This window comes from Mustela putorius, unplaced genomic scaffold (genome assembly GCF_011764305.1).
Source record: "Mustela putorius furo isolate JIRA1106 unplaced genomic scaffold, ASM1176430v1.1 tig00003845_pilon_pilon_pilon, whole genome shotgun sequence".
Lineage (NCBI taxonomy): Eukaryota > Metazoa > Chordata > Mammalia > Carnivora > Mustelidae > Mustela > Mustela putorius.
The window spans coordinates 85,283,637-85,306,463 of NW_025421998.1; the positions used below are offsets into that span (position 1 = coordinate 85,283,637).

Consider the following 22,827-nt stretch of genomic DNA (forward strand, 5'->3'; position numbering starts at 1 on the left):
TAAATTGGCCAAAATGGTGAATTTTATGTGAATTTTACCTCGATAATTAAAAAAACATAATGAATATAGTATAATGGATTCTCCCTAGTGTACAAATTCTATTTCATTTCGGCCTAAAGGAGAACTGTTTACAAAGTCTCTACAACATGTTTATACATTTTTCGGTTTCAATGAACACAGGACTATGAATTAGACGGAAGCTTTTGATGATTTACAGTTTCCACAGTATCTGCGGATCACCTGTCATTTTGAATGAGCCAAGATTATATTTCAGGCACAATAGGCAGAAAATGAATTATGTACTAACCTCAAATGTGGTATTAGAAATATTTGTGTGTGCAGTTCTTCAGTTAACCTAACAGCTTGATTTCTTGTAATCTGACACTTTGATTTCAAAGTTGAGAAGCGCAGAAAATGTAATGAATTCGGAGTTCTGGGAAGTAGTATGCTGTAAGTGAGGTTACATTGTGTTTTGCTCCCTTTTCCCCAATTAGATTTCATTTCTCTCTCCTTTCACACTCCCTCCTTTTCAAGCTTTTCCATTCTCTGTTTTTCTCAGGAGTCAGCTATTGAAAATCATTGAGTCTTTCTGGCAATGGAGAAAAGCTGGGCCCCTAGAGTCAAGCCTAGAAGCAAACCTCGGCCACTAAGATTTGGGGTCTTGTGTGCAGTAATTTCCAGACTTCAAATCTGTTTCTGTTATTTTATGACTTATTTGGGTTCTTTGGTAGATCACCAAGGAGATTTTTAAAGTCCTGTCTTGCTTAATGGCTTTTAAGGATCTACACAAAGCTTAAGGTCACCTGATTTTCTCATTATTCACCCTGTTAAAAAATTCAACCAGATTGTATATGGAAGTAGGATGTCTTTTCTCTTTCAAGCAGCATCACTCACTTTTCCCCAAAAGCTTTACTTTCGTCTTGCTTGTTAAGGATCATCTGGAAATGCTGCAAAATAATGCAGCTCAATGTTTAAGCAATCAGGAAATAGGAGTTTTTATTACCATTTTACAGTTTTATTTACAAAAGATCTACAATGATTAAGCATCTGTAGTACATGATTAATTCGTTGTAAAACTCTGATAATACAAACTGATACTACAGGAAAATCCAAGAAGACTAACTGACTTGGCCAAGATCACACCGCATAGGAATCAATAAAAAAGGAAACTTGTTCTCTTAGATGGACAGTTTCCATTTAAATACTTATGAGAAAATTAAGTAATTACGTATTATATAAATAAAAGTTAATTTGTACCAACATGGTAATGCAAAATAACCACTAGCCAATCTGATATTTGATATTCTTATTAAATAAAAATCAAAGTCTTCATTTATTAAAAAAGCATTATTGATTTTTTAAGTCAAGGTAGACTTGACATTTAGAAGTATTTTTGACTTGTTAGGGTATCATTTTTAATTTATAGCCCCCCCCACCTCCCCCTCAGTAATTTCCCATAATAGATTTTTTAAAAAAATACTTTATTGAGGGGCGCCTGGGTGGCTCAGTGGGTTAAAGCCTCTGCCTTTGGCTCAGGTCATGATCCCAGTGTCCTGGGATCGAGCCCCACATCAGGCTCTCTGCTCAGCAGAGAGCCTGCTTTCTCCTATCTCTCTGCCTGACTCTCTGCCTACTTGTAATCTCTGTCAAATAAATAAATAAATAAATAAATAAATCTTTTAAAAAAATTTATTGATTTATCTATTTAGAGAGTACGTGGAAGTGGGGGAAGGGGCGGGGGGAGGGGCAGAGGGAACAGGGGAGAGACACTCTGAAGCAGATTCCCCACTGAGCATGGGGCCCAAAACAGGGCTCAACCTCACAACTCTGAGACCATGACCTGAGCAGAAACCAAGAGTCAGATGCTTAACCAACTGAGCCACCCAGCTGCCCCTAGACATTTTTCATTAATGTAATGGTTATTTTTCCTAGTAATTATAAACAAGACCCCAGTTAAAGATCTTGCTAATATTCCTTTATTATCTGTGAGTAGATCCTCCAGATTTGAGCAAACATATATGTATTCTTCTTTCTTCCTACACACACGCACAGTTATGAGGCATGGTAGCTACTAGGCTTTGAGCAATTCTGGGGTAGAAAAAGGACATCAGTGGGGAAACTAGTGAGATATGAATGAATAAAGTCCGAAATTCAGTCACCAGGAAGTGCTAATGTTGGTTTCTTAGTATTGACAAACGTACCCTGGTTATGTTAAGATGTTAGTAACAGAGGAACCTGGATGAGGGACAGAAGACAACTCGATTACCTGTGCAGCTTGTCTGCTAATCTGAAGTGATTCTCCAACACAAAATGTTTATCTAAAAACAAATTAGGTACCGTAAGCAAAGTCCGAGTCTAGGTAGGAGTATCACAAGCTATAACAGTCCTCTCTTGCTGCCTAACAAGTAACCCCAGCATGCAGTGGCTTAAAATGAAAAACATTTATTAGGGGACAATTTCTGGGTCTCCCAGGGCTGTAGTAAGGGTGTTGGCTGGAGCTGTAGTCATCCCCACACGTGCTGAGAGAGCGAGTTCATTTCCAAGCTCGTGTGGCACTAGGCAGACAAGACATCAGTTCCTATCCACCTGGGCCTCTCCATGGGGCGGTTCCTGACATGCAGGTCCTTTCCTTAGTGAGAGAAAGAAAGAGCGAGTGAACACAAAAGCGTGACAGGATCAGCCCTTTCATAACCGAATCTTGGCAGTGACTCCTCACCTTCCCCGTGTTCTATCCAAGAGAAGTTTAAGTCACTTGGTCCAGCCCACGCGCCACGGGAGGGAACTGCACGTGGCGTGAACGCTGGCCGGCAGGGACCGATGGGGGCCATGTCAGAGGCTGCCTGGCCAGAGCAGCAGGCCGGTCATTACATCAACCACTATGAAGACAACAGTACTCCTTAAAAGCACGGGAACTGGCTTCGTACACCTGCCTGAAAGCTTGAATGTTACGTGATCGGGGACAAATGACTTTGTTCTTAGTGGGTTTTTTTTTCTCATCTGCAAAATGGGAGTGATGATAATTATAATACCGCCCTCCCATAAATAAATGCCTATCTTTATTTTGAAAGTTAGAGTAAATTAGATAATTTACATAAAATGCTCAGCAAGGAACAAAATAAGAGCTCAGTGTTGGCTGCTATCATCATCGTCATTGTTTATTATCCAATTTAGAATGCAAATCAAATGCCAACGCATTGTGAAACCCCAGGCAAGTGACTTTTCTGTGCTTCTACTTCCTCATCTACGACTTGGGGGAACTACCCACCTCGCAGGGCTGCTGGGTGTGATGGGCGCTGACTGCCCGGTGGGCACGCGGTCGCTGTAAATTATGATTTTTAATGGGCGCAGCCTTCTCGGCAAACATTTGCTGCCTGTTAAGAGTTAGGGCACATCTGTTTTCGTGGTTTTGGTATTCTCTAAAACAGGGACAAACATCCTTCCATAATAATTATTCTCCCCAAGGCTAACTCATTAAATGTTCAATTCCTAATACTTATGCATAGAAGGAAAAAAAAAAAACCCACCCAGATAATCCACAGTGGAACATCCATCAACATCGTATTTAAGAGTTTTAGAAAAGGATACATGCCCTCTGAAGCCCATTTACTGTCCTCTATTTAATGTAGATGACGACATCCCTGAGAGCAGTTTTCGTTCTCCGTGCCTTTGGCAAATGACCATGGGAGAGAGACCCTGAACTGGCTGAAAGGGGGAAGCACAGCTCAGAAGGAACACCTGCTGAAGAAGGAACATCTGCAACCTGTGAACGGAACGTACAGTGTGTGTGACTCCGATCCCTCTCCAACGCAAGGATCTCAAAGGCCAGCAGGGAAGACATGGGAAGTCAGTGACCACAGGACAATGTGGAGCGTGCCATCAGGTTCTCAGGACAGAGAAGGAAGCCCCTGCCAGTGCTCTAACCCTCAAAGAGGAAGACCGAGTGAAGGCCTCACAGACATGCACACACGCCAGCCAGGGGCGAAGAATTAGCTGGAGCGCCCAGGACGAGGAGGAGGAGTGTGGGTCGGAGGAGAGGGCCAGGCAGGGGAAACAGGGTACGCACACGCTTGGAACTATGGAGGTACTGGGAAGGGAAGCAGCGGCAAGGGGCTGGCTGAGCTCAGGGAACAGGCCGGGAGAGGAGTGTGAATCACGAAGGATGGAGAAGGGACAAGGTTGCACGCGCGCTGCAGAAAGGTAACTGGTAGAAACAGAAGCGGGACTGACGGTGGGAGGTGGGACGAGAACGCCACCGAGGCGGCTCAAGGATGGCTTTTATTTTATTGTATTAAAGATTTTATTTATTTGTCATAGAGAGAGCACAAGCAGGTAGAGTGGCAGGCAGAGGCTGAGAGAGAAGCAGGCTCCCTGCTGGACAAGGAGTCCGATGCGGAACTCGATCCCAGGACCCTGGGATCAGGACCTGAGCCGAAAGGCAGCGGCTTAACCGACTGAGCCACCCAGGTATTCCAAGGATGGATTTTATATTATTTATTTATTTATTTGACAGAGATCAGTAAGCAGAGAAACAGGCAGACAGAGGGAGGAGGAAGCAGACTCCCCGGTGAGCAGAGAGCCCAACTCGGGGCTCCATCCCAGACCAGGACCTGAGCCGAAGGCAGAGGCTTTAACCCACTGAGCCACCCAGGCACCCCGCAAGGATGGATTTTAACGGGTGGAAGGAGAACAGCCACAGGACTTGGTGAGGAGGGTGTCAGGGGGCAGCAGGGTAAGTGAGCGAGACCCGTCCTGCAAGTCTGTGGGGTCTAGCCTTAACCACGGGCTACAGCAGGGAGGGCGCGGAGAGAGAACGGGCATGGCTTTGGCATATTAAACTGAGCCAGGTGTAGACTAGCAGGTAGAACTATCTAGGAGCCCCTGAAAACGTGGCAATGGAGAGTTCTGGAAAACGGTCTGTAGCTAGCGCTCGGGTTCCGGGAAGATCCAGCCCCACTGGAAAGAGGGGCACGGGCAAGCTTAGTCAGGGAGGAGCGCGCCGTGGAGGAAAGCAACAGAGAGGGTTTTGGGGAAACAGTAACCACAGGACAGCAAAAGAAGAAGGGACATGACCTCATGTCCTGTGGGTGGTAGAACATTTTGGTTGCCGATTCCAAGTGCATGATTTCCAGACAAAGGAGGAGGGGGTTAACAGGAGGAAGTGGGCATGAGAAGGGGGGGAAGGTAGAGAGGTGAGTCCCGGCATCCACCTGGTGGCCCCCGCCCGGGTCGCTGGGACGCTGCGTGGAGACTCGAAGGGACAGCATCAGGCTGACCCTGGGCCAGAGGCTCAGTACGTGTGGCCACAAGCAGGAGGGATGAGCCCTGGGAGCTCATTCCAAAGCCTTTTCTCCCCGCCTTGCTTGGTTCTAGAAACCCAGGGCTGTTTTTTTTTTAACCTCACCACTTCCCTTCCATGGTAAGAAGATGTAATTTAGAAGAATAGTCCGAATACCACCTCTGGCGCCCCTGACCTTGTTTTCTGACAGAACGGAGCTGTGTTCACTTAGTTCTGTCCTAGACACAGAAACCTAGTTCTCTGTACCATTTTTCCTCCTGTGCCTCGTTAGACTGAACTTCTAGCCGGCTTGAGCCTGGTACTGCCTTTTACGAAGGTGACCTGGTTAACCAAGAACTGAGTTCCCCGCCAGGCCGGAGAGGGTTCGTAGATGAGGTCACACACGCATGTGTCCCACGGGGAACAAAATTTACTCCCTCGCTGTGCCTTTGTTTTGTTTTGTTTTACGTTGCTTTGTTTTTCCTTGCTGCTCCTTTTCAAATGACCCGAGGCAGTCTTTGATTTTATCCATTTTTTTCTAGGTATCTAGCATCCAAACAAAAGTCTTCAGAAATTCTGTGGAGTTTCTCTAAAATATAACGATGGGCATCTGCTAACAGTTAACCAGTTATCAGCATTATAACACACGCAATTCAGGGCAGTGAGAGTTAACTTAAAAACCAAAGCACTATTCTGTTATTTCTGCTCCATTATTTCCACTCTCTTGGTTATTATTCATGGCCTCATAGGTCATTGATACATTTTCTCTCTTTTCATCGGCTGCACGGTGCTCTTCCCCAATCATTATAACCGATTTCAGATGGTGCTAGAAAATTATATTGACTCTGAACACCAAAAGAAATCAGTCATCCTCTAAGGGGGTCACAGGAGGACGGGAGGGTCAGGAGGGACCAAGGAGGGATAAATCCACCATACGTTTGTCCTCTGACCCTCAGACGAGGAGTCTGTCCTGCAGGAGGGTTACATAAAACAAGCACTAAGAATAAAGACGTCCGTATACTGAGCTTTGTTAAATGTGACACCACGGCCGGGAGGGTGAGCAGCGTGTCTGCCGCATCAGGCAGACTCCCGTGGCTGTCTGGGCTCTGCGTTCAGGCACTCCGGGGCTGTCCCATTCATTCCCTTCACCACACGCAGTGCAGCTGGTCTCCCCCAAGAACACTGATTTCAAATGGTGCTAGACAATCACTATTTAAATCTAAACCACCATGTGAAACCAGCTTCCTGAAGAAGTTTTGCCATCTATTTCTTCTTTACAGTGAGCTCTTGTAACGGCCTCCAGACAACCTAGAAAGGAAAATGCTGAAACGTGGCTGTGGCTATGTCACTCTGTGGTCTGCACGGAGCTTCCCTGAATCACGTGGGCATATACTGCTGTCACCAAATCTGTGGCTGGGTGGTGGTGGTGGTGGGGGGGGCACACGCCTGTGGTTCTTTACGCTTGATCTGCCCAGATGCAGGCTCCGTGTTGTCACCCACAGCCAAGAGCACAAGTCAACCCCTTTACTCTTGATGGGAAGCAGCAGAGCTCTTCCAGGTGCAGATCTCGAGGACGTGGTGCTGATGGACCTGACCATGTACATGGAAAGACACACTGTAAGCGGGTGCTCTGGGAGAAACGGGAGAAAACCCTTTCTTAAGACTGACTTTCTCTTTGGGATAGTTTTGTTTGATTCAAAGGTTTACTCTGACTTTAGGGTCCAAGGACGACAAAAGGCTAGCTCAGAGGCAAAGTCACAGGCTGACACTAATGAGATCCTAAGGTTGTTTTCCAGATTAGAATTCCTTTGACCACATCTATGAGTTAAAGACTTTTGTTCGCTTTACTTACGAGTCTCCTCCTCTACAATCCAAAAGTCAGGCCTTGACCTCTCAATTTTCCTTGGCAAGTTATTTTTTGCCAGTTTTCTCCTTCCCATTAGGATTCCCAGTGTCCTTTTATTAGGAAGACTGTTGTCATCCCCCTTAGTGTTCTGAACCCAAGAAGATACTTCGTGCATCCAGGCCACGGGCCATCTAAGAAGAAAGGCATTCATTTTTTTAATTGTTATGAAAAACTTCAGACATGCATTACATTAAAAATGACATACCACTTCAACTCAACCACTATTCATTTTTGCCATTTTTGCTTTAGCTGTGCTACGTGTATGTAAGAAATATGCCTCTTTCTTTGCTGGACTATTTGAAAGCAAGCTGACAACCATCCCAACACTCTGCTCCTAACTTGAGCAGGTCTAAAAACACGAGGTCATTCTTCTACATAATTATAATACCTTTACCATAACGAAGAAAATGAACAACTCTTGGTATCCTCTAATAGCCATGCCAAATGCAACTTTTCCCATCAGCCCAGCTCCCATCAGGGTTCACTCACTCGGTCTTTTCACCTAAAATGTTCCCCTCACTTTTCCTTGGTTTTATCATGATAGCATCACCTTGGGAAGATGGGTTCTAATCCGGGGCACACCATTCACCGAGCCTGTCTGTTCTCTTGGCTTAAATAAATCCTCCAAATTTCCCAGCTTCCCCTCTTGACTTTCCACATGCGTCCTCCTGATTTATCATCTTCAAGGAGCATGAGAAGAACTAGCAGGAGCTGAGTCAGGAGAGGCAGGGGGCTTGGCTCAGGTCTGACGAAAGTTCTTGCCCCTGACTCTTCCTAGGAGATCCCAATACAAACTCTTCCTCCTTTAAGGAAAAATATCCACCGAACAGGATGTTCAGGACGCTCCTGGTCCCGGGCTGGTTGACTCGTCCTCTGTAAGTAGGAGAGTGAACACCATGGGCTCTCAAGGACATACAGCAAGGACATCACCGCGATGAAGCTGCCACACACTCATGGACTGTGAAGGAATGCGTCTACTCTGTGAAGCGACAGGCGGTTAGGCACCTGTTTCAACCGGAGAGTCAATTCAAGCATTTAAACCTTAAAAAGTACCGAGACAGGGGCGCCTGGGTGGCTCAGTGGGTTAAAGCCTCTGCCTTCGGCTCAGGTCATGATCCCAGGGTCCTGGGATGGAGCCCCACATCGGGCTCTCTGCTCCGTGGAGAGCCTGCTTCCTCCTCTCTCTCTGCCTGCCTCTCTGCCTCCTTGTGATCTCTGTCAAATAAATAAATAAATAAAATGTTTTTTAAAAAAGAAAAAGTACCGAGACAGAAGAACCCCTGCAACCCTTCAATAACTAGTTCGTGAATTTTGTGACTCATTTAGATATCCACTGCCTCCCTCCGTGTGTGCTATTAGAATTCGTAGTATCAGACTGATGCGTGCAAGCTTATTCTCACCGGTTCAAAAAACCCAAAATCTGAACAGAAAGGTCTGCTTATTTTTATTTTTATTTTTTTACAAGTGACTAGTCACAGCTTTTCCTTACTACCAGTTGGAAGCATTTTTCAAGTGACTGACACTTCAGTTACGGGGACAATTTTTCCTGAAGCATGAATTTCTTCCTTTTGTTTATGTCTGATAAGATCATGTGTATCTCCCACCTCAAATGCACATCCCACCCATATATACACAGACGTGTTTCATACACACACAGATGTGTTCCATACATGACCGTCCAGAACGTCCAGTTTGACTCCCTTAGCAGAAACAGATATGGTAAGGTTTTCTGCATTCTACCTTACTCCGGCTTTTCAAAACCCTCAGCAGAAGAGCAAAGGGAGGTGGACTCTCTTTTGTCTATCTTGGTCTCTTCCTGGGAGTGGTCTGCCAAGGCGTTTCCAGCAGACGGACTTAGTAAGCACAGCCATTGAACACACTTCTCTGCAGGTTTTAAGCCCTTTGGGTTAGAAACTGAGATACTGAGCTGGTAAGTCTGAAATGACTGAAAACAGGCTGAAACAGAGGTCTCGAGCTCAGGCCTCTGTTTTCACAACTTCATCCAAAGCACGAGGCTAATTTCTTAAAAATAAGTCTATGGGAGGAGACTGGCGAGCCAAAAAACATGCAGGGAAGGCTACACTGTTCACCAGTAGGAGATGAAAATGAGTTCGTTGATGAAACCAACAGGGGCCCCTTCATTCTCCTTCCAGGACATGCACAGGGAAACGGGGGGCCAGCGACCGGCTCCTGAACTGGGGTGAAGAAGTCTCTGCTTCCTTTGTTGAGTCTTTCAGAGACAGTCAACGACCAGGAAGGATGGTCGTCCGTGCACATGGGCAGGCTTCCGTGCCTCCGTGTCCTCCAACCTCTGACAATCAACCGGATTGTTCTGTATTTTTAGGCCAGGATACGGGAAGCGCTGAGTTTCTGTAACTTGGGGCGTTTCTATTTTTAACCATCAACCATTTTAAGGTCCTGTACCCTTTGAAAGGAGTGTTTTCTGGCCGGTTCTTTCTCACACACACAGAACACACACCTAGAATTGTTCACCACCTCCAGCCTGAACATAATCACCTTTTGAGGAAAAAAAAAAAAAAAAATCCTTCCTCGGCGTCTCTGGGCCCACAGGCTCTGAGAATGGGTCTCCATTTCAACATCCAGTCTGTACCGGCAGACTTCGTGCTGTTTTCAAGCAAGCTTGCCTTTTTGTAGTTTTCCTTCCAAATCTGATAGGAGACTTGGAGTCTGAAACCGTGAATCAAGAAACCACATGGCTGACTCCTGTGTGGCAGGAGCGGAACCAAGCAAGCACATTGTTTTCATGGCAGCACAATGCCAGTCCCTTCTTGCACGAGCAAGCCAGGTTAAGACAGCCTCCCTGGGGGTTTGAGGATTTCACAAGAAGACCGTATCTGCTCATAACACTTGTTTAAGAATGCGCCTTCAAGACGCTGCGGACCTCAGGACATGGCAGTCCTAACTGCAGCCCGGGCCAGGCTGGAAAGGTGAGCTGGGTCCCTCTGTTCTAAGTCATTCTCTGGCTGACTTGAATGCCCTCAAAGAACACTTTCTTCTTGTAAGAAGCAGACGAACGAGCGGTGTGGGATCTGGGTTGAAGTCCTGGCTGTGCTGGGTGCAGACTTTTCTGAGCCTTGGGATCCTGAGCTAGAGCAAGGAGATACGCGGTCGTATGCTGGGGTGGTGCTGAGGGTCAGGGGGGATTCAGCACGTGGAGACGGTCGATTTTTAAAGCACTACACCCTTATCTGTCATTTCATTAGATGGGTCAGAACTCTAGAGAGCCTTCCAGGGCAAAGGCTGGAATGGCCTCAGAAGTAGACGGGAAGACATTCAACGTGAGCTTCCGTTCTGGGAATGCCCCCTCCATCCCAGGCACCGCGTTTCCTGCTTCCTGTGCATTTTCTCAACACTCGCAACCACCACGGAACAGGGCTGGTGGTACCTCCCTTTCCCAGGTGAGAAAACAGAGATTTAGAGAGGGTACGTGACTTGTTGCTCTTGGTGACAAAGCTTACGAATGGCAAATCCAAACCCCAATTTGCCCAATTCCAAGCCCAGGCTTGTAGCCACCATTTCTTCCCTGCCCAGTGCTTTACAGGCCCTGTCACAGCCCATCTTCCACGGCCGCCTGGACCTCTGGGCACACACGGGCTCCGAACTCCAGGGTTTCATCAATGGGCACATGAGCAAATCGGTAAAACCAGCGTGGGTTTTGATTAGCAGAAGCACCACCAAAGCAGCCCACCAAACAGGAGGAGAAAACCTAGAAATGGGCAGGACCTGGCTAGCACTGAAGGAATGTGACAGGACAAAATACCGGCTCCAAAATACAGCCCAGCCGCTTCTCCTTCTGCAGTTCCCGTTTCTGCAGGGCAGTGGGGCAGGAGGGGCCGTGTGGGCTTCTGGATCAGCTAGCTCCCCGAATTGCCTCGGCTGGGTTATTTTGACCCTGGGCCTCAGTCTCCTCACCTGTAGAATCAGGGTAACAGCAGCACCTGCTGCACAAGGCTGTGAGAACGGAGATACAGAAGGAAAAGCAACTTGAGTTAGAAAGAGCACATGGTAAACATTCAGTAAATGGCGGCTATGAGGCTCGAAGTAAGAAATCACACTTCCTCCGCACACCGTTAGCAGAGATGAAAGGACAGGGCTCACAGATCCTGCCTGCATCTGTTTTGCTGTACATGGACGCATTCCAGAGTGGCTAACTACAAAGGTGTCTGGAGAATACTCAAATCTGGAAAAGATGCCCTGGGATGTCCAGATGGCATCTCCTGCTGAATTAACTGAAATGAGTATTTTTAGTATTTTCTAACTCCTTCTCCTGTTCCCATTCTCAGACCCAAATATGGGATCAATACCCTTGCTTTTAAGCAGGCCCAATAGTAAATCGGGAACTGAGTGTTTAAGAGAAAAGGTATAGAGATCAAACACTGATGACTGTTTAAAACAGTTTTACCGGGGAATCATCCAGGAACAAAGTAAAACAGAACTCCCTTAAGGTTGATTTACGAGCACAAGCCTCTACTTACACAGGGATGTGAACGCAATCTGCTGACAGATATTTTCCAGACTCAGAAATCCTCAGGAGGCATTCGTTCACGAAATCGGCACCTGGAATTTAAATGACAGCGTGAACCCTTAGGAAGTATCCCAGAGCAACAGAGAAAGTATAAGTCAGTTGTTTTCTCTTACTGCTTCACCAATGACCTGAAGAGATGAATTAAAAACAAACAAAAACAAACCCAGGAAATAAACAGCACTTTCTCTTTCCTGCTTAAGACGTGGAGGTTGTGGGGAAGTTCCTGTGCGGAAAGGGACCTCCCGCTGGTGTCTGTCCTGGGGGCTGCTGCTATGGAAACCGTCTGCAGCGCACGAACCCCTGCGTTTCGCAGAATGTCAGGGTTTGCTCAGCAAGATGTCATACGGAATAATATACGGTATAAGCCTCTCGCTCCAGTCACGGGAGAAGGCATAAGAGCAGCCTGCCCAGAAGACGTGAAGAAGTTTCTATTTTAAAAGCAGACTCTGCACCCTCACAAGGCACAGCCCGGGCTCCTGACAGCCAGCAGAGGGCAGCACTAGTCTGTAGGTACCACCCCACCGCTCCAGAGGTGGGCGGAGGGCCATTTAGAACCCAAACCGCAAGACTTTCTCCCCTCCGTGGTCTGACTTTTAAAGCAGGAATGCACCTTTCACCACATCACAGAAAAGGAAGCCCATCAGAGGTTTCTGAAAGGCAATCATTCAAGGGCACTTTAGTCTTCTGACATGGGACAAGCTGCAGCCAAGGAGTGGGGTGGGGTGGGGAATGCCTACGTAAGAGCTCCCAGGAGGGATCTTCACGAGGGGCTTCTATCCCAGACTGCGAGAGGCTGAGTGACTCAGCAGTGTGTGAAGAGTCCCACGTGTCAAGTTACCACCTACTGCAATGTCTAAGTTAATGATTACACTGCCACAGAGGACCTTAAACACAGCTGAGGCCACAGAGCATGCCACGCTTATCGTGGACGGGGTGATACAGCCTAGCAGAGCTGATCGACTGTGGTTCCCAGGTGTGCTCTTTAAGCCGAGTTCTCCCAAACACGTTCTCGAAGTTACTGCCTGAGCACTTGAAGATGCCATCAAAACCGGGACCTATTACACTGGGAGCATTCTTGAGAGTTGGGACTGAAATTCAAGGAGGTCCTGACAAGAGGAGTGGTCAAGAGAAGCCGCAGTTATATTCAATACTGTCTTGGAAGAGAAAAACGCATCTAAAAAATTCAACTAGAGAAGTACAAACGAGAAGGAAGGTCTGTCAGGGTAAACATAAAATTCAAACCAATGGGACTAACCGATCACACATGATTCTGAAATATTTACACCCTGTCATCAGATAGCATGTTTCCACAATTGTCTGATCACAAAAATGAAGACAGGACCCCAAGTAAGAGACGAACTCTTGCCCTTTTCAACAGTAACGAAGATATAGGCCAAACTGTGAGGAATGCCAGGCTGAAGTTTTTCTGGAGCTTTTCAGTATTTGGAAAAGCACTGGGAATAGTTCGTTCAAGCTGCTGAGAAGTACTGCTTTAATTGACCTTGTCTTATAAATGCACATGATAAGGCCTGATTCTGAGCATGCTGTTCCCATCCCTGCCAAGGCTCCTCCGTGAGCACTCACCTGCAGCCCCCCTCGGGTTCAGATGTCTGTGCATTATTTATAGACAGGAAGACCAGAGCACAAGAAGGTAGGGTTAAGAACTGTAGGAGTTAGTGATAAGGTTTCTCAGTTATGAGGATAGGAGTTTGACATGCATTTTCAGCTTTCCACTAGCATCCCTGCCTCCCTGATAAACACTGGGAATCTGTGCCTTCCACAGTGGCTCTTAGTGGTTCTGATCTAAGTGTAGAGCTGAGGCCTGGAGCAAACCTCTCCCCGGAGCTGAGAGCGGCCAACACGAGTGCTTCACCACTGGGATTCCTGCAGCTTTCTTGAAAGGGAGTCAAAGGTCAAGCTGCCCTTTCAACAGGACAGCCTTGATCCCAGAGACAGCCCTGAAACTTTAAGGTCTTAGAAGCAGATCTCTATCAATCCCTGATTAGAACCAAACCTACCAATAAATATCTTTTCCTCTGCCTTTCCTCACCAGCCCGTCTGAGTTAACATGCTTACATGTTATTTGTTATTTATTGCTTTTTAATTTTTAAATTAAGTTTTATTTCATCATTATTATTTTTTAAAGCGACAGAAGTTTACTAAGTGAAGATACAGAAAAAGCTCTCAAGAGTGACAGGGGTCCCGAAAGGGTTGACCTAATTTTTGAAACTTTTTAAAATTTAAATTCAGTTAATTGACATATACTATATTATTGGTTTCAGAAGTAGAGGTCAGTGACTCATCAGGCTTATGTAACACCCAGTGCTCATAATATCATGTGCCCTCCTTAATGTCCATCACCCAGTTATCCCATCCCCCATGCCCTCCGGCTGTCTTTTTAATGTCAAGTGCAATGAAGTGACTGCCCATTTAATGGCACCTTTAAACTGGAAATAAGAGGCAAGCTGCATAAGGCTGGGGACCAGAAAGACCTGAATTCAAATTCTCCCTCGGTCTCCTCTTACACAGCTTAGACAAGCCATTTACCCCTTCTGAGCTTTGGTTTCTTCATATTTGAAGTGGAAATCATAACGTTAATTCTTAGAGTTGTGAAAATGTAACTAACTCAGACCGCAAGGTACACAGATCTTCAATAAATGTGAACCCCGCTCCCCCATCAAGGGGATACACGTCCAACGTTCTGCGTACATGTCCAAAGTGTGTTACGTGTGATGTGTTAGACTAACCTAACGTTGGCTTCAGTCCACAGAGGCTGTGGGTCTGGGGGCTTCTCTCAGGGCAAAGGGTAGTGTACAAACCAAGGATGCGCCAACAGGAAAAGACACACGACCGGGAGTGGGACGAGGATAGTGCAATATCTCTAGTCGCCCATTCCCGCACCACTGACTGGTGGAGTTCACTGTGTCCCAGGAGCTGTATGAGGCTCAGAGGGTACGTATCCAAACAAGGCAGAGGAGTCAGGTGTAAGTACACACGGAGAGAGAGGAGGACAGAGCATAGCAGGACTCCAAAGGGAAATGGCCGGCGACAGGGCAAACACCCCCACTCTGGGGGTGGGGCGTCCTACTGGGGCAGCTGCATCCTTCACAGAGGGACTGGCCAACAGCGATGCGGCGGGCGGGGAGTTCCTGCTCAACACTATCAATAGAGACCGATCTGTTAAGATCCATCGACTGCCATTCCCTGATGGGCTCCTGAGAGCCCAAGAGCTGTAACAGACACACTTGAAAAATACACAAGTAAATGATGGGACGACTCTCACGTGGGGCCTTTAGCTGTGGAAAGGAGTCTAATGTGTGCCACAGCGCTGAGGCATGGGACAGAGACAAGGGTCATTTAGGATTAGATGAGCTTGAGACAGGAGGACTAGTCCGGGGGCTTCAAAGAGGAAAGGGGCCTCCCCTGGGCTCTGCAGGGTGGTCTGAGCCGGGGAAGGAAGGAGAGGCCTCCAGGGAGGGGACGGTACATCGTGTTACACGCAGGAGGGAGAGGAAGATGGGTGAGAACGGGGGAAGCCACTGCCATGTGGACGGGGGACCTTCAGGGAGCGAGACTGCAGAGGGCTTGCGAGAACAGTGGACTGCAGGAGGAGAGGGACGGTGCACCCACGGTGAGAATCTGAGAATCAGGGATGGCACAAGAAGAGAAGAAAGGTGAAATGTAGACGAGCAGGAGACAAAGATGTCTGCTAAGACCCAGCAAGTGGGAAGCACTGGAGACACAAAGGGAAGACAGGGTAGCAGTCCTCCGGGAGCTGCTGGGCTAGCAGGGGTACGGACAAGTCAACAGGCAGGATCAAGACAACAGGAAAGGTACTAGAGACAGGAAACTGAGGGGGCTGTGAGAGCCACAGGAGAGGCACCAGACTCTGGGGTCAGGAGGAGCCTTCCCGAGGGCCTCCCATTCTCTGTCTCACAGAGGAATGGGCCAGATGAGATGGGGTGGTCATTTCCCATGGGTTTCCTAGCGGGGCTTGGGGCGCCCTTTCTCAGGATGCCTCGACAAAACGCAGTTTGGGCTGGGGAGAGAACAGACTGCATGCTTCCCTGTAAGATGCCCTCAGTGCGACAGGAGTCCCGCTCCCTGACCCCAAGCCTCGAGGAGGCCAGAGGGAGAGGACTGTGTCCCTGGATGCTGAACTACACGCACGCCGAGGTGAAGCACCCATGAGCTTAGCCGTTTCCACAAGCCTGCGAGTGCCAGGGCCATTCGCTAGGACTGCCCCAGAACCACTGCAGGGGAGGCGGCCTCTCACATCCTCTCCCCCGTCCCCACCGCCTCCCACAAGAAGACCCTGAACCCAGCACCGCCCCAAGGAAGAACCAGCAAGGGCGGGTGAAGGGACACGCTCATCCAAAATGAACACAAGTGTCTTAAGAAAAAACAACGCAAGCTGCTTTCGATTCCCTCTTTCCCAGCTTCCGGAGAAATTTTCTATCAGGAGCATCTTACCCACGGCTTAAATTTCAAACACCTGCTGGATGATCATTTTTTTAAAGTACATACAAATATAATGAAACCAGAAAAAAAAATATCCAAGATGGATTTAAGTCAAAGCACTGCCCGTGCGCCCGTCCGTCACTCACGCCTGCACTGCACGGAACCGGCCCCAGATCCCCACACCAGCGGTCCTCGGGGCAGGCCATGTGGACAAAGGGCACCCCCCCCCCCGCCAAACATCGCTCCTGCCTAGCTCTGTACAAAATGAACTGTCCAACTTAACAACGGAGACAATACAGGTGATGACGGGGTGGTGGTGGTGGTGGTATTGTTATTTCTGTCCAGAATCACGCTAAGATTTTTTCCTCCACATTGTCTCCACCGGCTGGAAAGAGGGAAGAGTGGCTCTTGCTGTTGTAGGACTAAGACCAGTTCCCTCTTAGGCAAAGCTCTTGCTGGAAATGCTTCACCTATGACATATTTTAGTTTGCACTCTTAGGGCAAAATGCGTTTTGTAATAATCATGCCATTACCATAACAAAGCAATGAATGACAGCTGCTTGACTGCTTCCTGGAAAGACGGGTGCAGGATCTGCTCCCCGTGAGGGCTCAAGGGCTTGCAAGGCAGGAATCTGGTGCAAAGCCCGGCTCTCTTACTGGCTTTTCCCCCTTAAGATAGATTCTTTCAGTCCTTGGTTCAGGTCATTGCCCTTCTACGAATAAAGGCAGCGCCTTCTTCCTGGGAAAGCCGCTGTGAGACACCATGCAGGGACCTGCCTGCCCTCTGCTTTTCCAGCTCCTGTGGACAGTGCAGGTTGCACGGGGTCTGTGGGAGAAACAGACCTAACTGGATCAGTGGGCCCAGCAGGGTCACCAGCTCACACCCTGGCTTCTGGGGTAATGAGTCTTTCCTGGGGCCTTCTGGACACCCTCAAGTCCTCTGCCCAGCAGGAGGGTATGCCCGCTGCCCTTCCAAAGCCCTCCTCCTCCAGTCTGTCCCACTTCTCGGCCCCGTCCTTCCCCCCAACTGCACCCCCCTTTATTCTAGAGGGACTTTCAAACTTCTAGAGCATCTTCTAAATACGACATTTACTCAGTGCCCCAAAGAGGACAACATGTTCTTAGAACATTGCTCAATTCTTTCTCCTGTGGGGAGGATTCAAAGTTTGTTTTATTAAGATCTAGTATGGCACAAGTTAATTCTCATCCAAAAAAAGAAGAAGAAAGAGAGAGAGGGAGAGAGAGAGACAGGGGTGTAGCAGGTCTCTTACTCTGGCATGGAGATAGAAATGTTGTTATTTCCACCCAGGATCCAACAAATTCACAACGTTGACAGAAGAGACTGAAAAAGCTGCTAATGATAAATAAACCACTGATTATTTCCTTTTTGTAAGAAATGAAGTTCTCTGTTCCGACCTAAGTATTTTTCTAAACATTCCTCAAAGGGCAGGTGTCCTCTCCTGGCTGGGAGGCCAAAGGCACATGGGAGTCTCCTCCCCAGGCTCGGACGAGGGGCTGTGTGGCCCAAGGAAGGAGGCCTGGCACAGGAGGGCCTCTCCTTCACTCTGCGGCCCCTGGCAGTCCGAAGCCCCTGCCTTGGTCTCCTCTCTGAAACAAGAAGCTGCACTGGATTGTCTACCCTTTGCTCTAAAATATGACAGTGAGTCTCAGGCTGGTTTTTGCTTTGGACCTCACCTAAAGGGTTTTCAGTCATAAGTCCGCGTGTGGGGAGAGAGAACATTCTGAATCATTCAAAACCATTAAGAATGTTGGCTCCAACTTCTGAAGGGCAGGATAAACAAACCCGTGCCCAGGCGGGAACTCACTTACTGGATGCCTCTGCCTTTTTAACTCCTCAGAGCTCAACTGCTTCCCAAGTACCTTCTTCCATGCTTCCTGCTGTCCCTCGGGTCCTATGAAAGCACCCTTCTGGAAGGCTGGGCATCCAGATGGCTTTCAGTGCTGAATGCTAACTTCTCTGTATATTCATCTGATTGGCTTTTCTGCAACCTTTATCCAAATGCGGGTTAGTTCTCCCACCCCAAAGAGGTCAGAGAATCAATAAAGCTTCTTTAAAAAAATCCTCTTTCCCTAAACTGCACTCCAAACCCAGTGCGTCTAGACATTCTTTTGACTGAAATGGATTCTAGTACAATCAACGGACATCTCACCTCCAAATGCATCTGGATACGAGCCATTATTGATCTGAAGTCACAAAGGTCATAGAGATCGTTTCTAGTAGAACCCGTCTCAATTCTTCCGCCTTACAAAAACCGAGGGGAGCTTTTAATGGGTCCTGTTTTTCTGTGGCTAATTTCTTAGACATCCAGCGTTTATGGCAAGTGAAGAGAAGAACAGAAGAGGAAACTTGAGCACTATCTGCCTTGGCCCCAGGGAGCTCACAGGGCGTGTGTATACTACCCAGAAACTCATAGAGGAGTATCTGTTCAAGAAAATGGCCAGGTTACGTTTTTGTCTTCAGAGACATGCAGCTGTATAGAATTAACTGGGGACATGATGGGTAAAGTGTAAAAAACAAACAAACAAACAAACAAACAAACCGAAACACGAAGAAACAAAAAACTCAACTTCGAAGCTAAGAAAATTCCACACCCAAGAAGCAGTAAATGTGATGCTACTTTCTGTAAGTTTGAAAGCTCACAGGAGTGACAGCAGAGTCAGGCATGCACGACATCTGCCATCAGGCAACTGACTAATTGTCACCAGACTTTTTTCCTGGCCTTATAGGAACTGAGTAAGCTGATAGTATTTCCTAAGAATTATTGTTCAGTTGTGAAAATGCAGAGAGCTTTCTGCTTTGTTTTCTGGAAAATCCCAATCAGATGAAATGTCGACTGGGTAGTCAGACTTGCCCTTCTGCTACTTGATAAAGGCTTACTCCGCCAAGCAAGGAGAGCTATTACAGTTGACTTGTTTTTTTGTTTTTTCTTTCTCTCTCTCTCTTTTTTTTTTTTTGACTGAGGTCATCTCTGTTCATTGGTGTAGTAAACAAGCCAGACTTTTTTTTAAAGCCTCCTTTCAAAAGCAACAGTACATTTTTATCTTTCTTGGGCATGAAATACAAGCATCGTAATTTAAAAAAAACGACATCCATCAGAGTATTTATGAATAATAAAAAATGTAAAACAAAAACAAAAACAAAAATCCCAACCCTCCATCTCATTTGATCATTTCCTAGAATATGGACAGCTTACGTGGCTCTCTTGTTTTAGTCCTTGAGCTCGCTCTCTTAACTCACAAGCTTAAAGAGAACTTTGAAACATTGTTTTAAAATCTTCTTCATTCCATTTTTAAAGATATCTGGAAATGGATAATTTTGGTGTGTTTAAATAAAACCACCACAGGCTGTAACGGTCATCGGGAGAAAACCTCTTTGTGCCATGCCCAAGGCACCAGCTAGGGACCCCCATTAGGATCAGTTCCCTTTTGGCTCTTCAATGAGCTTTACTGTACTTTCCCATCAGCTTTGGTGCGACACTGCGTTTCCACCAAGGAATCCACTTCTCTGTCGCTCCGGCGGCCGCTCTGAGAGCCCTTACAGAGCCGGGCGAGGTGGAGAGCTCCGGGTTGGCCCAGGCCTCCCAAGGGCACCGTTCCCAGGGTGGTGACTCAGCTCTGTGGGCCACCTGCTGCGTGGGTGCTGCCACCTTCCGGGTCATTACCAGTCACGAGGGGAGAGGAACTGGGTAGAGCTAAACTGACCCAAAAGGTCAACAGCTCAGAGTCAGGTCAAGGGCAGCGCCAGAAGGAAAAGCTTTGTTTTACCAAAGATCCGCCCCCTCCCAGGTGAGGCATTAAATCACCAAAGGGCTTCACGCCTCGATCCAAGTTCTCCGTCTCCCCAAGAGCTTCAAAGCTGTGATATAAAGTGAAGGCAGAGCCACGGGGCAGCGCCCACGTTCACCACCACTTACGGTCCCTGCTCCGTTTCCAAAGCAGAAAATGGCGCCCGCGGCCTGCAAGGTCTCGCCTCCAGCGGAGTCCAGACCGCCTTCCGGGCACTCTCTCTACTTCCCTGAGATAAACCCTTTGCTCCAAATAAAGGAAATAAAGGAAGCTGCCTCCGCTCCCCTGCTAGGCAGGGCTTCCCTGGCTGCGGTGTTTTGAGAAGCAGACGAAGCGTGAGCTGTCACAGACAGCGAGCTATCTGCCTGCAATTCCTTTTTATTCTTTGCCCGTTTTAACGTTGGGTTCGATAGTTCCCACTTGCCCTGATGAGCCTCCCTGGACCATCCTGGCGCTCACAACACTCCTGTCCTAACCATGTAAAGCCGACGGATGTTCCCCGCGTCCTGCACTGAAGGGACACGTCCGCGTGTCAGACGCTGTGTTAGGTGCCGGGAGCATGAAGGAAAAACACAGGGTCCCTCAGAGGCTGAGAGCAGTGCACGTGGGGAGCCCTGGGGGACGAGGGAGTGCGGAGGCACGGCAGGGGGAGTGGCAGGTCTACTGAGGAACTCTAGGCTGAGTCTTCAAGGGGGGCAGAGTTTTAAAGGAAGAAGAAGCTAGACAAGGAAGGGAGATGAGGAGGAGCGAACCGTGCGAAGGCCCCTTCTCCTCAGTACCGCTGCAGCTTGGGGTTCAAGGCTAGGGGGCCCATGGTCCATGCAAGGGAGGGGCAGGCGGCAGCACTGCCTGGAACTGGGAATATTACAGCGAGGAGGCACTTCCACAACTACCATGTCTCATCACTGCCACATTCTGGAGCCATTGATTTGGCAATTAATCACAGACCGCCTGGTGACACGTTCATTTCTGCTGTCTCGTTCCTTAAGGTCTCCTGCATTTTGTTGTTGTTGTTTTCGCCCTTCTCCTGGACTATCAGCTCTCCGCAGGCACCCAACAACACCTTTTTTCCAGATGATTCCAGAAGGATTGGCACAGCTGCTTACACCCACAGACATACAATAACGTAGGTCTTCAGTGAAATTTTAGCGTGTGCTTTTGTCATACTGCCTATCAAGGAAGTCATTCAATCCATCGGCAAATAATTCTCGAGTCTTCACATTCAGATGGTCCTTAAGGGCATGTATAAGAAGGGGCGTGAAATACTGGGAAGGTGGGGTCATGCTGGGAGCTCCTGGAGGGCCGGGCTAAGGCACGTGGAAGTCTCGTGTAGAAGGGTTTTGAGCAGGGAAGTGATCGTGACGGAAGCACGCGCAGAAGAGACTACTCTGGCAGTAGGGTAGGCTGACGCAGCAGGGACTAGTACAGGAGGGGTTAACGAGCATTGCTTCAAGAGGTGAGAGTTTTCCTAGCATCTGCAGGGACACAAGGGCCTTTGCTTCCGGGCCACTTGGCCTTAACTTTGTTCCTGAGCTCTAGCACACCTAAGAGGGACACTTGCTGACGCGGGTCTTTGCCTGCTTTTCTTCCCCTTCCCTTTATTCCTTTCTAATAATTAGTGAGCCACAGTTATATACCAGACACTGATTCAGAGACGTGAGTCTAATACCTAATATAGGGCAGAGGATTTCCCGAAGGAGGCGAAACAGGAGATAATCTTCAGAATGCGTAGGTGTTACCAGTTACACAGAAGAGGAAGAGAGATGGGCACATGCAAAGACACGGCCTAGGGCCAAGGAGCTGGGCTTGGGGATCGCCCGGAGAGATGTGCTGGAACCCGGAAAAGGAGAAGCCATTAAAGGACTTTAAAGAGAAAGCCATTAAAGAGAAAGACAATTTACATTTTACCAAGATGGGTCTGGAGCCCGAAGGTAGTGGGACCCTGGAGTCGAAGAAAGGACAACGAACGGATGTGACAGACACAGAATGGCTAAGTCCTGGAAATGGAATATGGGTCGGGAAAGGGTGACTGAGAAAAGTCTTTGCAAAAGACCTTTAAAATGGATACCTTTCACACACGGGGGTCCAGCAACAGGTAACACATGCACTGCCGGCCGCTGGCCACAAGGTGGCAGCCGCACACAGCCATGCTCGCGGCGGGCCCTCCCACGTTTGCAAAAAAACTGGGGACATTTGGTTTTGACCACCAGAAGTGCCTGACTCTTCTTAGGCTTTCTGGAAGAACGATTCTGAGTGATAAAAAACACTTACCATTCTCATAGCTTAGTTTGCTGTGAAGTCAGTTTGAGACATTTAGCTATTCAGGGTGAGATCTGACCTTGACCCCGTGACAAACATTTCACGTTTGTGACCTCCTTGCAAGAGAGTCACACAACTTCAGTGCCCTCATCTCGTGTCTCTATCCCTAGACTGCTTGCTGGGTTAGCCCCCCTCAGATCTGTAATGCCACCGGCCAGTGGACCAAAGGGACCTCCCTTTGCCCGGGGGTCAGGGTCAGGGGCAGCTTTTAATGAGGTCATTCTCCGTGGAAGAGTGGATGCAGCCACCCAAACTGAAGAGAACAGGGCTCTCCCCCACGCAGGGCAGAAGAGTGAAGTACATTCTGGAAGGGCGCCACGGGCTTTGTAAGCTGGCTCCACAAACACGCTTTCCTCCCTCTGTAAACCTTGGAAGGCAGAAGCCGTGAAGTATCAACCGATTCGGGGGGAAGCAGCCTGAAAACTAGCGCTCTTCTTCCCTCTCAGTGGGGCTATTGTAAGGGCGCCCAGCTGAGCCCTCAGAGAAGCGTGCTGGGAGTCTGAACAGCGCAGG

At 48.1% G+C, this 22,827-nt stretch overlaps 2 long non-coding RNA genes across 3 annotated transcripts in view; both read right to left on the reverse strand.

Annotated features, from left to right (window-relative positions):
- Positions 1 to 1,960: 1,960 nt before the first annotated feature.
- LOC123387044 lies at positions 1,961 to 4,375 on the reverse strand. The gene is made up of 2 exons (XR_006601408.1): positions 2,717 to 4,375; positions 1,961 to 2,629 (listed from the first exon to the last, which is right to left on the reverse strand). It is a non-coding gene; the product is annotated as an uncharacterized LOC123387044 (long non-coding RNA).
- Positions 4,376 to 8,376: 4,001 nt separating this feature from the next.
- LOC106004539 overlaps positions 8,377 to 22,827 on the reverse strand; it is a 35,191-nt gene continuing 20,740 nt past the window's right edge. For both annotated transcript variants that reach the window (XR_001177575.2, XR_001177576.2), the window contains one exon: positions 8,377 to 11,759. This is a non-coding gene — a long non-coding RNA (uncharacterized LOC106004539). The remainder of the gene's footprint in view (positions 11,760 to 22,827) is intronic.